At 31.6% G+C, this 14,529-nt stretch overlaps 1 long non-coding RNA gene across 1 annotated transcript; it reads left to right on the forward strand.

Moving 5' to 3' along the window:
* The first annotated feature begins 11,041 nt into the window (after positions 1 to 11,041).
* LOC116406412 lies at positions 11,042 to 11,952 on the forward strand. Its single transcript, XR_004219416.1, has 3 exons — positions 11,042 to 11,103; positions 11,759 to 11,828; positions 11,911 to 11,952. It is a non-coding gene; the product is annotated as an uncharacterized LOC116406412 (long non-coding RNA).
* The last annotated feature ends 2,577 nt before the right edge of the window (positions 11,953 to 14,529 follow it).

A 14,529-nucleotide genomic window follows, 5' to 3' on the forward strand; every position in this document is an offset into this window, starting at 1 on the left:
ATTCATAACCTACCAAAAAGTTCAAAAAGATTGTTGTAGGTGTTCCACCAAACCTTTTGTAAATTACATACATCAATAAGAAAGAAGCAAGATGCCCAGTTTTTTTGAACTGCTGTTTTTCTCTTCTTTTTTTTTCTTTAACTTGGTAGACCGAAAAATACTTTGTGTTGAGAGTAATATATCCGGAACCAATTTTCTGGCAGCCATTAAGATTTACCCACTGCAACTCTGCACACAAATATTTTCTTATAAACAATAATTAACACAATCTAATTGGTATCTTATGGATATAAAAGACAGCTTGGAAGGATTTCAAATTAGTCTACGAACAAAGAATTTGGAAGGATTTCAAATTAGTCTACGAACAAAGAATTTGGAAGGATTTGTGATCAACTAAGGAGCTCTCGACTTTCTCCGCTGGAATTTACCTTCCTTGGGTACTTATCGACCAGAGACTGGAAGTAGTTGTGCTCTTCGTCCACAGTAGTCATCCAAAGAGCAAGGGAAAGACCACAACGCGCAGTGGAATAGGAAAAAGAGCGTCGAGCACAGCTTTCGTGTCACCAGCAATCGTTTTTCCTTTATTGGTAGACCGAAAAGGCTTTGTCAAGCAGGCATGCATGATTGTCACTCGATCGACAGTTGAGAAATCCGGCGCTGTTAGGGCGATTTTGAGGAAGACAAAGAAGATAAGAGAAGGGGAGAGGACGAGAAAGTAGAGAGAGAGAGAGAGCCGTTAGAGAAGAAGTAGGGGAAGAAATTTGAAACGTGAGTGAGAGAGAAGGGGAGATGAGGGATTAAAATATATTTGAATTATTTGTGATAAAACCCATTTAAAACCCAAAACAATTTCTTTATAACTAAAACAAATATTTTGTTTTTAAAATTTAGACTAAAAAAATCAAATTTTACGAGATAAAATTTTCAGTAACGATAAAGCAAAATATATATATTTTGTTTTTCAAATAATTATAATCCAAAATTTTCAAGAAATGTGAAATTTCATTTAATAAGATAAAAAAATTGTGAACATTAGTTTCCAACTTTGGCAATGGATGAAAGTATTAGAAATTGAAAATAATTGTTAGACATGCATGTTAGCCGTCACCACAAACCAATCCAATTTTTCATTCAAAAATGTTGAATTTATAATTACTGGTTCTCGAAACATTCATACAATTTTTTTTTTAATTTAACTTACTTAATTTGAGTTTTCTTACGATGTTCATGTCGATATTATACGAAAAATTGTCTTAAATGATAAAATTGCTGAAGATATTCACAAATATAACAAAGTTTTACCGTCTGTTAGTTAGTGATAGAACATGTACCAGTGGTCTATCAATTATCCTCTATGGTTTTAGTTTAGTGGTTATTTATCAAGCTCTTAATAAATTAAATAGTGATTTAACAAATATAATGTAAAAGAATATTCCAAGAATAACCTTGGAGTATCACTTGAATTTTCAAAACGACCTAACAATGCTAAACTATAAGCTCATAACTCATAACCTATCAAAAAAAGTACAGATAAAACAAAAAAACTATTTAAATCTTGAAAAATGAAATATGAGAAAAAAAATGAAAAGAGAAGAAATAAATTTTAAAGTATATGTAAATTTTAGATATTAAGTAAAAAAGAGAATATGTAAGTTGAATTTTAATCGGTAAGAATATGGATGTCTAGAAACAAATTTTTAATTTTTTAAAAGTTGATTTATAATCATTTGATTTCTTTAAATTCAACAACATAAACATAAAATGATTTGATTTTGAATTTATCACACCTTACAAATATTTTTCAAATTTCAAATCAAGAGATACTAAGTTTGTTGACCTTACCCACTTGATTGCCATTTTGAGACTTGTTTAAGACTAAGTTTGTTTCACTTGCATACTTGGTTGTCATTTTAGGTCTCAAAGTGCATTTTGAACTTTTTTTTTTTAATGGGCTTTATCAAAAATAATTCAAATGGAATTGGCAAATGGCTGAGGGCCTTCGTGAAACGTGGGAGAGAAGCGATAAGAATATGGATGTCTTAATGGTCATAGAAATTTATTATGCTTGGTTTTTGCTTGAAATTTTTTCTATTATTTACTTTATTGAACACACACGAGCACCCGTACATCTGGATTTGTAAGAATATGTATCATTATAAGGTTTCCATCCATCTTTCTTATGCCATCGATGAAGTTTTCGCTTAGATCTTTATCTTAGTTCGGCCTCTTTAAAATGTTACTCCATACAAGGAAGATCGAAAGTTGTGATTACCAAGTGTAGATTTGTATTGTATAGTTGCCTTAGTTATTTTTTTAATTATTCTTTTTAGACGTTATTTTCTTTTATAATTAGTTCTCTTTAGTTAGAATTTCTATTAAATTATACTTACCTATTATCAAATTCTTTTTCCGTAATAAGAGAAAATGGAGTTTTTCTCAAATAACAAAAAGTGATTATTTAAGATAGTATGCTAAAGGGAACACATCCAACTACCATGTTCAGAATATTACCTTTGCCGATTGAAAGTCTTGGATTCTTGGTCAACTTTGAACGCAAAGATCTTATATTGTAATATTGTTTTGCTTCACTTGCATCATACACTAAAACACAAGATTAAAAAAAAATATTATATTTAGACTTTTGTATGGTAGATTAGGTGTTCTCTTTGAATTGGTGGTTGGTATTGGCTTTCTAATTATGATATGATTTTGGGAACCTTTGAATTATGTTCTTCAAACCTTCTCTCTTCGATTGAAGCTTATTATATTTTATCGTTGTTAGTATGTTTTTTTTCTCTCCATTTTTTCCCTTCTAATATTTTTATTTGATATATAATGTGCATAAAAGAGAAAGTAGTTAATGTGTTTTACATTGTTGTGTTGTGCAAAGTTGGTGCACTTGGTTCAAATATTTAAGATTTGGTGAAGCACTTGGAATAGTCTAAGTTCAAACTTTTAATCTGTAGGATAATTTACTTTATAAGAATCACACATTTACCTTTTTTTTTTTTTTTTTTTTGAAATAGGAAAGGAGCCTCTTCATTAAGCTGAAAATGAGTAGACAAGACAAAAGATAATACAAAGAAGCCCTAGGATCAGCTAGTGCACTCGGACATCTCATCTAGGTTGACACCCACTTAGCGTTCTCACCATATCGAGACTTAAACCAAAAGACTAAACCAACGACAAGGTTTAGAATAGATCATACAAACTGCCCAATAACTATACAACATAGATTTAAGACCGCTAGAAATCCAAAAGAAATAAAATAAGAGTACAGTAGTGGACTAAGAATTAAAAATGAAAGTCGGCCAGTTATGACTTATATCTTGTATGGAGAAATCTTTGATGTCTTTTGAAAGAGAGCATCAAGTAGAAGCATTGATTCTAGCCATTTCGACTCGAGTTGTCCAAGAGAAAGCTTTATTTTGAAATGTTAGTTGATTATGTTCAAACCAAATTTCTGGTAAAATGGCCTTTACTGCATTTAACCAAATCAATCTTGGTTTCTTCTTGAGAATGGGACATGAAATAAGCTGGACCGCGTTCTCCTAAATCTATAGTCGAAAATCCAATTCAAATGAAGATAGCCAAGTAAGCCAAAACCAACACTTCTTTGCATGTAGGCAGGAGAAGAAAATATGATGTAAATCTTCTAAAGCATGCAAACACAAGGGACAAACATGAGGAGATAAACTGAGAAAGGGAGGTTTCATTTGCAAAACTTCTGCACAGTTCATAGTCCATTTCGCATTCTCCAAAGCGTGATATTCACTCTTCTAGGGCTTTCTGTCTTCCAAATTGTCGAGTACTTTGTTTTCAAGACTGTGTTAGAACATGTTTGGCTGATTAATAAATTAGTAGAACACACTATTTGGTGTTCTATCATTTTGGTATCGGAGAAATCGAATATGTGAAGTTCTATATCATGGCTCAAAAGCGAATTGAGGAAAAGTTGGAAATGGTAGATCAAGAAATATCCGGCATTCGAGCAGAATTACATGATCTGCCAACAATCAAGGAAAACGTGTCATCTTTGGCGAAGAGTATTGAGAGGTTAGGAGTACAGGCTGAGAAGCAAGCACAGCAACCAGAAACACTGTTGAAATATATTGAAGGAATGATCAAAGGGAAGACAACGATGGAAGAAGTACTAGAAGGATCATCAAGTGAGTTGACAGCATGGTTGATGTCAGTGATTGGACGATGATGGGAGGAAAATATGAGGAAAAACATACCAAGTTGGAGGGTGAAGATTCTGTGGGCGACCGAAGCAAATTTAAAAAAATTGAAATGCCAGTTTTTGTGGGAAATGATCCTGATTCTTGGTTGTTTAGGGCTGAGAGATACTTTCAGATACACAAACTGAGTGAGTCAGAGAAAATGACTGTGTCCATTATTAGTTTTGATGGAGCAGCTTTGAATTGGTATAGATCTCATTATTAGTTTTGATGGAGCGAGATATATCCTATTAAAGTTGTCGTGTTACTTAATCGCATTATAACGCAAAGACATTCCTTTGCTCTTTCTTGCATACAAGTTAGTTCCCATTTCTATTTTGTCATCCATATTCCCTCTTATAGAATCTCTAAGCGTAGATATCTAGTGGTAGTTTGTTCTTGTATTTCTTTTATACCATTCGTTATTCTTTAATTCTTTTATACTGCCTAGATAATAAGTAATACCTAAAATTAATATCTTGAATCAATTCCTTATGTTCGACCCGGGATCACCCAAGTAAACCTACCATTTCACTTGCACTTGGACAAGTAGTAAGAAAACTTGTACTCAAGAGGACTTAGTTGCCACACGATATGAAGGTCTAGTGAGCAATTCACATGCAGTTAACATGCTTAGTGATATATCGCCTAGATTGAGTATAATTTTCATTCACCATTTACTAACACTAAGTCCTGATTGTTGAAGAGAAACAACACCTCAATAACCGGAGCGATCGACTTCTATCTTTAGTTATTCGATCTTGAACCTTAATTGCACCGAGAGATGGCCTGGGATGAAACAAATTTACATTTATTTTATTCAGTCTCGAGCATACATTGTCCTAAGATGCTACATTATGAAAGACTTTTGCCTTTAGTTATTCGATCTCAAGCCTTAATTGCATTGAAATGGCTCGGGATGAAAGAATTCTGTCTTTATTCTATTTAATCTTGGGCATACATTACATTGAGATGCTCCGAAATGAAATTTTTTTGCCTTTAGTTATTCGATCTCGACCTTAATTGCATCGAGATGACCCGTTATTAATAAATCACAAAGAAGATATAAATCGCAAGGACGTCTATGGAATTTGTGAAAAAATAATCTCGCATCATGGACTTTTCTTATTTTGTTATACGAACCATAAATATTTTGGATTTTTCTACATTTATGTAAATTACTCTTAAATTAATCTAATAAATATTTAATTGGAAATCACCGCCACTTGGATATAGGAATACGGGAGCATCCCACATTCTCTAAATAACACCCACATATGGAAGTTATTATCTTAATTTAAATTAATGATCACAAATAGCAAAAAAGTTAAAACTATTTACAAAATATAGCAAAAAATTGAAACTATTTACAAAAAGACTCAAATGTGCTATAGAGAATTTAATTATTATGCTAATTAGTTTCAATTTAATTAGTATATTTGAAAATTCCACTTAAATTTGATTAACACTAAAATAATTAGTTAATATATAATAATTATTTAAATCACATTTAAATGAATATTTCTCACATAACCAATAGTTTGAATTTAATTAAATAGAATTAAACTAAATTATTAATTAATTCTTCAATTATTTAATTTCTAAATTAAATATTTTATATTTGATTTAATATAGATTTGAATCATACTCATATATGAATTTCTCTCATAACCTATTGTTTGAATTTGTATCATATACGTATTAAATTTTAATCTATAGTTTTATTACAAATTTAATTCATATTAAATTAATATTTGAACTCATTCAAATATTTATTATTTCATAAATTAATTTTAAATCATATACAAAATTAAATTTATATAATAAAGTTCAATTAAAAGATAAATTTTATATTATAATATATCACCATACATTATACTAATTTTCAAAGTAAATATGAACATTTCAAATTACAGTCAATATGTAATAACCTTAATACCCTTTACATACTAGGAAGGGACCTAATAAATTTACATTTCAAAGTGAAATCAATTTATTTACTTTAGTTGTCGTATTATCCTTAAGAGCACCTCATGCCTCCACATCAATAATCATTTTATCTCATTGCAACAATCACCCATATAAATATTGAATCAACATATGGTTCTGTACCTAATGATGAAAAACTTGGCACTGAGCCAAGTATTTCCCCAATAATCGTAAAGTGATTCATCCTTTCCTTGTGTGATGCCATAGACTTTCTTCCTCACACTAGTAGCATAAAAGGTTGAAAAGAACTTTTCCAAATATTGTCTCTACATCTACTCCCATGAAATAATGCTCCCTGGTGACAAGTAATAGAGCTAGTCTTTCACTTCTTCGTGTTACGAGAAGGGAAAAGCTCTCATGTTCGTCTGCTCAAGGGTTATAATGTGAGGACTCATTCCATTGCAAACAATATGGGGCTCGGCTATCGAGAATAATATGGGGCTCGACTATCGAGAATATAACGACTGAACCCTAAGTGGAAGTCCATAAGTTCACTTTAGCAGTTAGCTAAATGAAAATCTACTTATAATATGGAGCAAGCACTAGAAGAAATTTGCTCTTTATTGTCAGTTTAGAACCGACATTAATGGCATTTGGTGTCAGTTCGGTTGACATCTATGTTAGCGTTTTTAAAGGCCTTTAATGTCATTTTTGCTTTGATGTCAGTTTAAAAATGACATCAAATGCATCATTAATGGCCATTGATGTCGATTTTAAATCAACATTTTTTATGGCGTAATTGTTGACCTTTACTGTCGGTTTTCCTTTAATGTCGTTTTTAAACCGACATCAAAGCCTTGTTTGTTTTTTTAATTTATTTATTTTAATTATTTTTCATGGTGTCGAAATCGACATTATTTGTTACGAATTACGACATGAAATGTTCGTCATCGAATATTAAAAAAGTATAAAAAATAATTGTTGCATGATTGTTAGCTGTCTACCACTCCATGGCAAACCTTATATATTACTTCCATATTTCACCTGCAAGGCAGAAGATCAACACCTACAAAGCAAGCATACACTTCCACACATCCAATGGCAAACTAATACTATTTCTAGCTATATAGAATTCAAACCTACAAAACCAGCACATACACTTCCACACTTCGATGCAAACTAATAATATTTCTAGCTACAGAATTCAACACCTAAAAACCCAACATATATACATTTTTCCACACTTCCATAGCAAACCAATATTTCCATTTCACCTACAAGGAAGAAGATCAACACCTACAAAACAAGCATACATTTCCACACATCCAATGGCAAACTAATACTATTTCTAGCTATAGAATTCAACATGTAAGAAACCTACAAAACCAACACATACATTTCCACACTTCCATGGCAAACCAATATTTCCATTTCACCTACAAGGAAGATCAACCCCTACAAAACCAGCATACACTTCCACACATCCAATGGCAAACTAATACTATTTCTAGCTATAGAATTCAACATGGTAAGAGGCCACAAAACCAGCACATACACTTCCACACTTCCATGGAAAACTACAAAAATACACTTTTCCACACTTTCATAATACTACAAAAATACACATATCAATCAAGTAAATAATATGTAAAGTATTAAAGTATGTGTACAACAAATTCCTCCACTAATACACACTTTCCACATAGTACTACAACAAATACACTCTAAAGTCAACACCTAAAACACTACAATACAACACTTATTCATAAACTACTACAAGCAGAAAACCTCAAAATTAAAGTATGTACAACAAGTAGTACTAGAATCTCGTAGCTTATATATTAAAACAATTAGTATTAGTACTAGTAACTTATATACTACAAAAAAAGTGTAAAAGCTTACACAAATCGGCTAACAAAGCTTGCATATTTTGTTCGAATCTCGTCAATCTCCTCTTGCGTATATGCACTTTTTTGTATTAAACTACGTAAAAAGAAAGGTATGAAAAGAATAAGTTTAGATAATTTATGTAATTTGTAACATATAAAAAGTGAAAGTAGAAACTTACAAGGCTAGTGATGGGAGTACTAGAAATATGCACGATTTCATGTATATACTTTTGGACATAATACCCACACCCAACCGAATCCAATTGACGAGGACACTGCATGTATATAAATTACATACAAATTATTCTTATGTTTCATTGAAAATAATTATGTGTCAATGCAAATTACCTTTATAGGTTTCCATTTCGGATTTGACCGATAATGTTGTAAATCATGCTTAGCTTGCCATGTTTTTAATCCTCTATACATTTGGAAACATTAGAATTAGAAGACAATGAAGTCAAATAAGAAGTAAATCATAAGTCACATTTATGACTCCATGGATATCTTCGTTAACTTTACTTTGAAGAGAGTCCAAAACATAAACACAGTTCTCTCGAAGATTGATGACATGCAACATCCAATGAAAACTACAATAAACATCTTCAATGTGAGTATACATTTAACCTCAATGAAAAACATAATAATGTGTTAATCTTATTTATTTACCCAGTATTATACGAAATTAGAACTATTTGTTCCAAGGTAGCCGCTTCTAACTGGTTGGCAAAATTTCTGGATCGGAGATCACGATCCTTGATATGTGATGTTATTTTTGCTTGGTCATAAAAAAAAACTTGCTTCCACAATCACATTCATCCCAAAGATAGCTAAGTAAAAGCAACCTTAGTTTAAAAAGGAACAAAATAACTATAGCTATAGTATTGGACATAAAGATGAGTAAAAGATGTTTACTTACGTAATGTATGCTAGGATGCACATATAGCCTATTTCTACCATGCTGCAATAATGGAGCAAGTCCTAACGAGCTAAATAAATGAATTTGTTTTTACCGAATATTAGCTCGTTCATTAGGATGCGAACCATATCTACATCCTTCATATTGTTCACGACATGTCCATATAAGAGCTTAATGGTTCCATTAACATTTATGTAATTTGAAGAATACAGAACATCCTTTGGGGTTGAATGCTCCAAGCACAAACAAAATAATATCAAAACCTAAAATACAATCACAAATAAATATCAAAGCTTCAATAGCATATAAACAAGTCAACGAGGTCATTCAACAATATTACCTAATGCTTGATTTAAAGTCTCTATCTTGCCCTTCACTGGAATAGGTAAACTACAATCTCCTCCTGTGAGCAAGTCCACCAAGATTTTAACATTGGGACCACCATTGCTATCATCAAGTACGGTTGCTATTGCAACAATATTATTAATCGTTCCTATAGCCAATTTGCACGGTGTTTACTTTACAAGTATTAAAAGCATCATTAAGAACAATTTATCCTATAAACATTAAAATTTTAAAAGTGACAACAAAGTTAATTACCTTCACTTCACATGCGCATGCACACACACGAACACACGCATGAACGCATGTCCACCCATACGGGCACATGCGCACTCACACACACCCACACCCACCTACACGGGCACATGCGCATGCACGCACACGAACACACGCATGAACGCACGTGCACACACACACACACGCACACCCACCCACACGGACACATGCACATTTGCACACATCCACACACACATGCACGCACGCGCACCCACGCCACACGGACACATGCACATTTGCCACACATCCCAACACACCATGCACGCACGCACGCAGGCACGGGCGGCGCACATCCACCCACACGGGCACATGTGCAGTCACAGACACGCACACACACACACCCACATGGGCACACGCACACTCTGACAGCGCACACACAAGCATATGCACACACCCACACACACAAGCACATGTGCATGCACACACGCATGAACGCACGCACACATTCACACATGCATACACACATCTACACACACATGCACACATGCACACACGCACACACACATACGCACACGCACATCAATCCGCACGGGCAAACGCGCACTCGCACACGTGCACACACACACGCACACACGTACATATGCACAAAGATGTGAAAATGAATTAAATTTAAAAAACAATTACATTAATTGTGTTTAGAATGACTTTTAAACTATATTCATTTAACTTAATAACATTAATTAAATTATAATTTATATTAATATTGATTTAAGAGTGTCATTAGTGTAATTATATCAATATAATGCGGTCTTATCCAATTTTACCAACAAAAAACAAGTCAAATATGGACTAGTAAATCCACACTCTTTGTCATAAGAGATATAATAACGTTTTTATGGGTCATTTTAAAAAATGACAAAACAACTTTTTCTTTTGAATTTTAGCAAATAGCATTTTTTATCTGAAAAAGATACATCAACCCATAATAACACTACAACAAATCTGGGTTTGTAGTGTCAGGTGAAAAAAATGAAAAATTATCTTTATTGTCGTTTTTGAAAAGGTGGATCAAACCGACATTAATGATAAGGGTTTAATGTCGTTTTTTAAATCGACATTAATGATCAGCCAGTTTTATTTTTTTTTAATTTTTTGTATTTTGTAAAAACTGACATTAATGACCCCCCATTTTAAATTTCTTTTTAAAAAATTGTTAGGTCTTAAAAACTAAATTTTTCCTCTCTTTCTTACTTTTCTCTTTCTTACTCTACTCTTTCCCTATCAATTTTTCTTCTTTCTCTCCAAGTTGGTTTTTTAATTTTGTTCTCTTCTCAATTTGTGACCCTAGATCGCGAACGGCAACCAATCTTCATCGTGCTTCCGCCGCAAAAATCCTTGGGTTTCTTCATTTGATTGTTAACTTGTGACTGCTAGGTAGCATTATTGATTATTAATTGTCTTTATTTTTTCAAATGTGCAGCCTTATTCATACTATCTTTTGTTAGAAAAATGAAAGAAGAGAAGGGATAGAAATGAGCTTGGTAACTAGCATTCTTGTAGGTGGATTTGCCAAAATGGAAAATGTAGAGTAAGTAATTTTGGTATAGCTATTTGGAGTGTTATGTGAAGCACAATATCTTCATAATGTGATGCGTTTTGGTTTTCGATTGAGATCAATCTTGGTAATTAATTGTTTTGAATTGTGTTTTATTTTATCTTTTAGTAGTAAATGTTTTTGTTTTCTTTAGTTTAGTTTGAGTATTAGTCTGTTTTGATATATTTGTAGGTTGCATCTATTTATCCATATATTTATCTTTGATCAATACCTAGCTAGTGGAGTCTCTTCTTTTTATGGGCTTCCTTATATTCCATGTTCTTTTACTATATATTTGAGATTTTCACCTTCCATAAATGAAATAAATTAACTATTTTCATTTGAAAAGAAAAACGATCCAATAGGAGTTTGTAAGATTATTTATCATCTCCATTGTTTAACTTTCTCTATAAAAACAATGTTGCTATTGATGGGTAAATTTATACAATTAAGAGTAAGAAGCCTATAGACTAGCATTGCTAAATTGAACATTCAAAATTTGCTTTGAAGTAAGAGTCGAGGATGGTATATATTATTCTTTAGTTGTATTCCTCTTTTTCTTATAGATCTTTGAAGAACCAAATTAGGTTATTTTCTTCTTCTTAATGAGTTGTTTGATCAAAGCTTATTTTCTTCTTTATTTTTGCAGCACTTTTGGGTTGCCATTTCAATTGTCTTCTTTGTTGCTGCTACATTATTTACTCTACTGAAACTTTGTGGTAATTTTTAATTTTCCACATTTAGATTGCAGTCTGTTTAGTTTGATTTTAAATAATATGTACTAATTTTTGCAAATTCTAGATTTAATCTTCCCCAGGTTGTAAAGTATATTTTGGTCTTAGATAGCGCCAACGCTAAGCTAAGTAGATGGAAGCAATTGTTTGAAGTTGAAGATTGTGAAAGCGTTTAAGATTTCTTATTTAAGTCTTGTATTAGGATCTAGTTTCATGTATTATTATAGAATGTATATACAAACGCAATATTAAGATTTCATTTTCTATATACAAATGTAAAAGAAAAATATTGTAGTTCCTAAAATAATATTAATTTTATTGATTTGTTGGTGTGAGAATAAAATATTTATTTACACGTATCTAATGTCAGTTTATAAAAAATGAACAATAATGCAATAATTATATATTTCTTTTGTAAAAATAGATCCAAAAACAAGACTTTAATGTCGGTTTAAAAACAATATCAAAGGCAAACCGACACTGAAGGTCAACAATAGCACCATAAAAAATGTCGGTTTTAAACCAACATCAATGACCATACCGACATTACTGATGCATTTGATATCGTTTTTAAACCGACATCAAAGCAAAAACGACATTAAAGGCCTTTAATAACGCTAGCATAGATGTTAGTTACGAACTGACACCAAAGATCATTAATGTCGTTCCGAACTGACACCAAAGATCATTAATGTCGATTTTAAACCGATATTGAATGGCAAATTTCTTCTAGTGTAACCAAATTTATATAATTTGAGAATCAACATTTTAATAATTTTATTCAATCTTACTAACTTCAAAATAACCAAATTGAATTTGAATTTCAAAATAACAAAATTATAATTTAATAGTATTTGAGAATCTCAACGATAGATTTTGTATCAAAATAACCTTAATTGAATTTCAAAATTAAAAAATATCAACTTGTTCGATATCTTTATCTCAAAATAATATTAATGGCTTGAATATCAAGAAAACTAAATTATTATTTTAAAATTGAGAGAATCACAACATTAAAAAATATCAACTTGTTCGCACACACGAACACACACCCACATGTAGGAACGCACACACGCGCACGCACGCACGCACACTCACACACACCCGCACACACACACATGGACAAACGCACGAACGCACGCATGTTGAATTTGAATTTTAAAATAACATAATTGAATTTGAATTTCAAAATAGCCAAATTGAATTTCAAAATAACAAAATTATTATTTTTTCAGAATTTCATAATCTCAATTATGTGATTGAATTTCAAAATTAAAATATATCAACTTGTTCACTATCTTTATCTCAAAATAATATTAATGACTTGAATATCAAAATAATTAAATTATTATTTTAAAATTGAAAGAAACTCAACATTAAGAAATATCAACTTGTTCGTATACAAGCACACGCGCACACGAGCACACACAGACACACACACACACGTGCACATGCGCACACACGGACACACGCACAAACACACGCGCATACACATGCACACGCTACCTACACGCACACTCACCCACACGCACACGCGCACGCACACATATGCACAAAGATGTGTAAATGAATTAAGATTAAAAAACAATTACAATAATTATGTTTCGGAGTAAAAATCATGTTCATTTGACTTAAAAACATTAAATAAATTATAATTTCTATCAATATTGGTTTAAGAGTGTCATTATTTCAATATAATGCGGTTTTATGCAATTTTACCAACAAAAAATAAGTCGAATATGGACCTGTAGATCCACACTCTTTGTCCTAAGAGATATAACAACTTTTCTATGGGTTATTTTAAAAAATGGAAAAACTATTTTTTCTTTTGAATTTTAGCAAATAACATTTTTTGCACGTGCATGGTATTTTACAAAATATCCACCTTCTCCAACTGTAATTATTTAGTTTCTACGTTGTAATTAATTTATGTCATTTATCAGCTTTTAATTAATTTTTACTTGAAAAATATACATCAATCCATATTGCAACTTTTTTTTTAATATCTTGGGACTCAACTAATTGATTCAATATTTTAATAACTTTATTCAATCTTACTAATTTCAAAATAACCCAATTGAATTTGAATTTCAAAATAACAAAATTATTATTTTTCAGAATTTGAGAATCTCAACATAGATTTTGTATCAAAATAACCTTAATTGAATTCAAAATTAAAAAATATCAACTTGTTCGCTATTTTTATCTCAAAATAACATTAATGGCTTAAACATCAAGATAACGAAATTATTATTTTAAAATTGGAAGAATCTCATCACTAAAAAATATCAACATGTTCGCACACGCACACACGCACGCAAGCACACTCGCACACGTGCGCACGCACGCACTTTTGCACACACACACACACATACATATGCACGCACACCCATCCACACTTACCTACACACGCACGCGCACACGCACACACAGACGAACACACGCGCGCACACACACACACACGTATGTATAAAGATGTGTAAATGAATTAAAATTAAAAAATAATTAAATTAATTGTGTATAGAAAAACTTTTAAACCATATTCATTTGACTTAATAACATTAATTAAATAACAATTTTTATCAATATTGGTTGAAAAGTGTCATTAGTGTAATTATTTTAATATAATGGAGTTTTATCCAATTTTAACAACAAAAAACAAGTCGAATATGGACCCGTAGATCCA

This window comes from Cucumis sativus, unplaced genomic scaffold (assembly GCF_000004075.3).
Source record: "Cucumis sativus cultivar 9930 unplaced genomic scaffold, Cucumber_9930_V3 scaffold97, whole genome shotgun sequence".
Classification (NCBI taxonomy): Eukaryota; Viridiplantae; Streptophyta; class Magnoliopsida; order Cucurbitales; family Cucurbitaceae; genus Cucumis; species Cucumis sativus.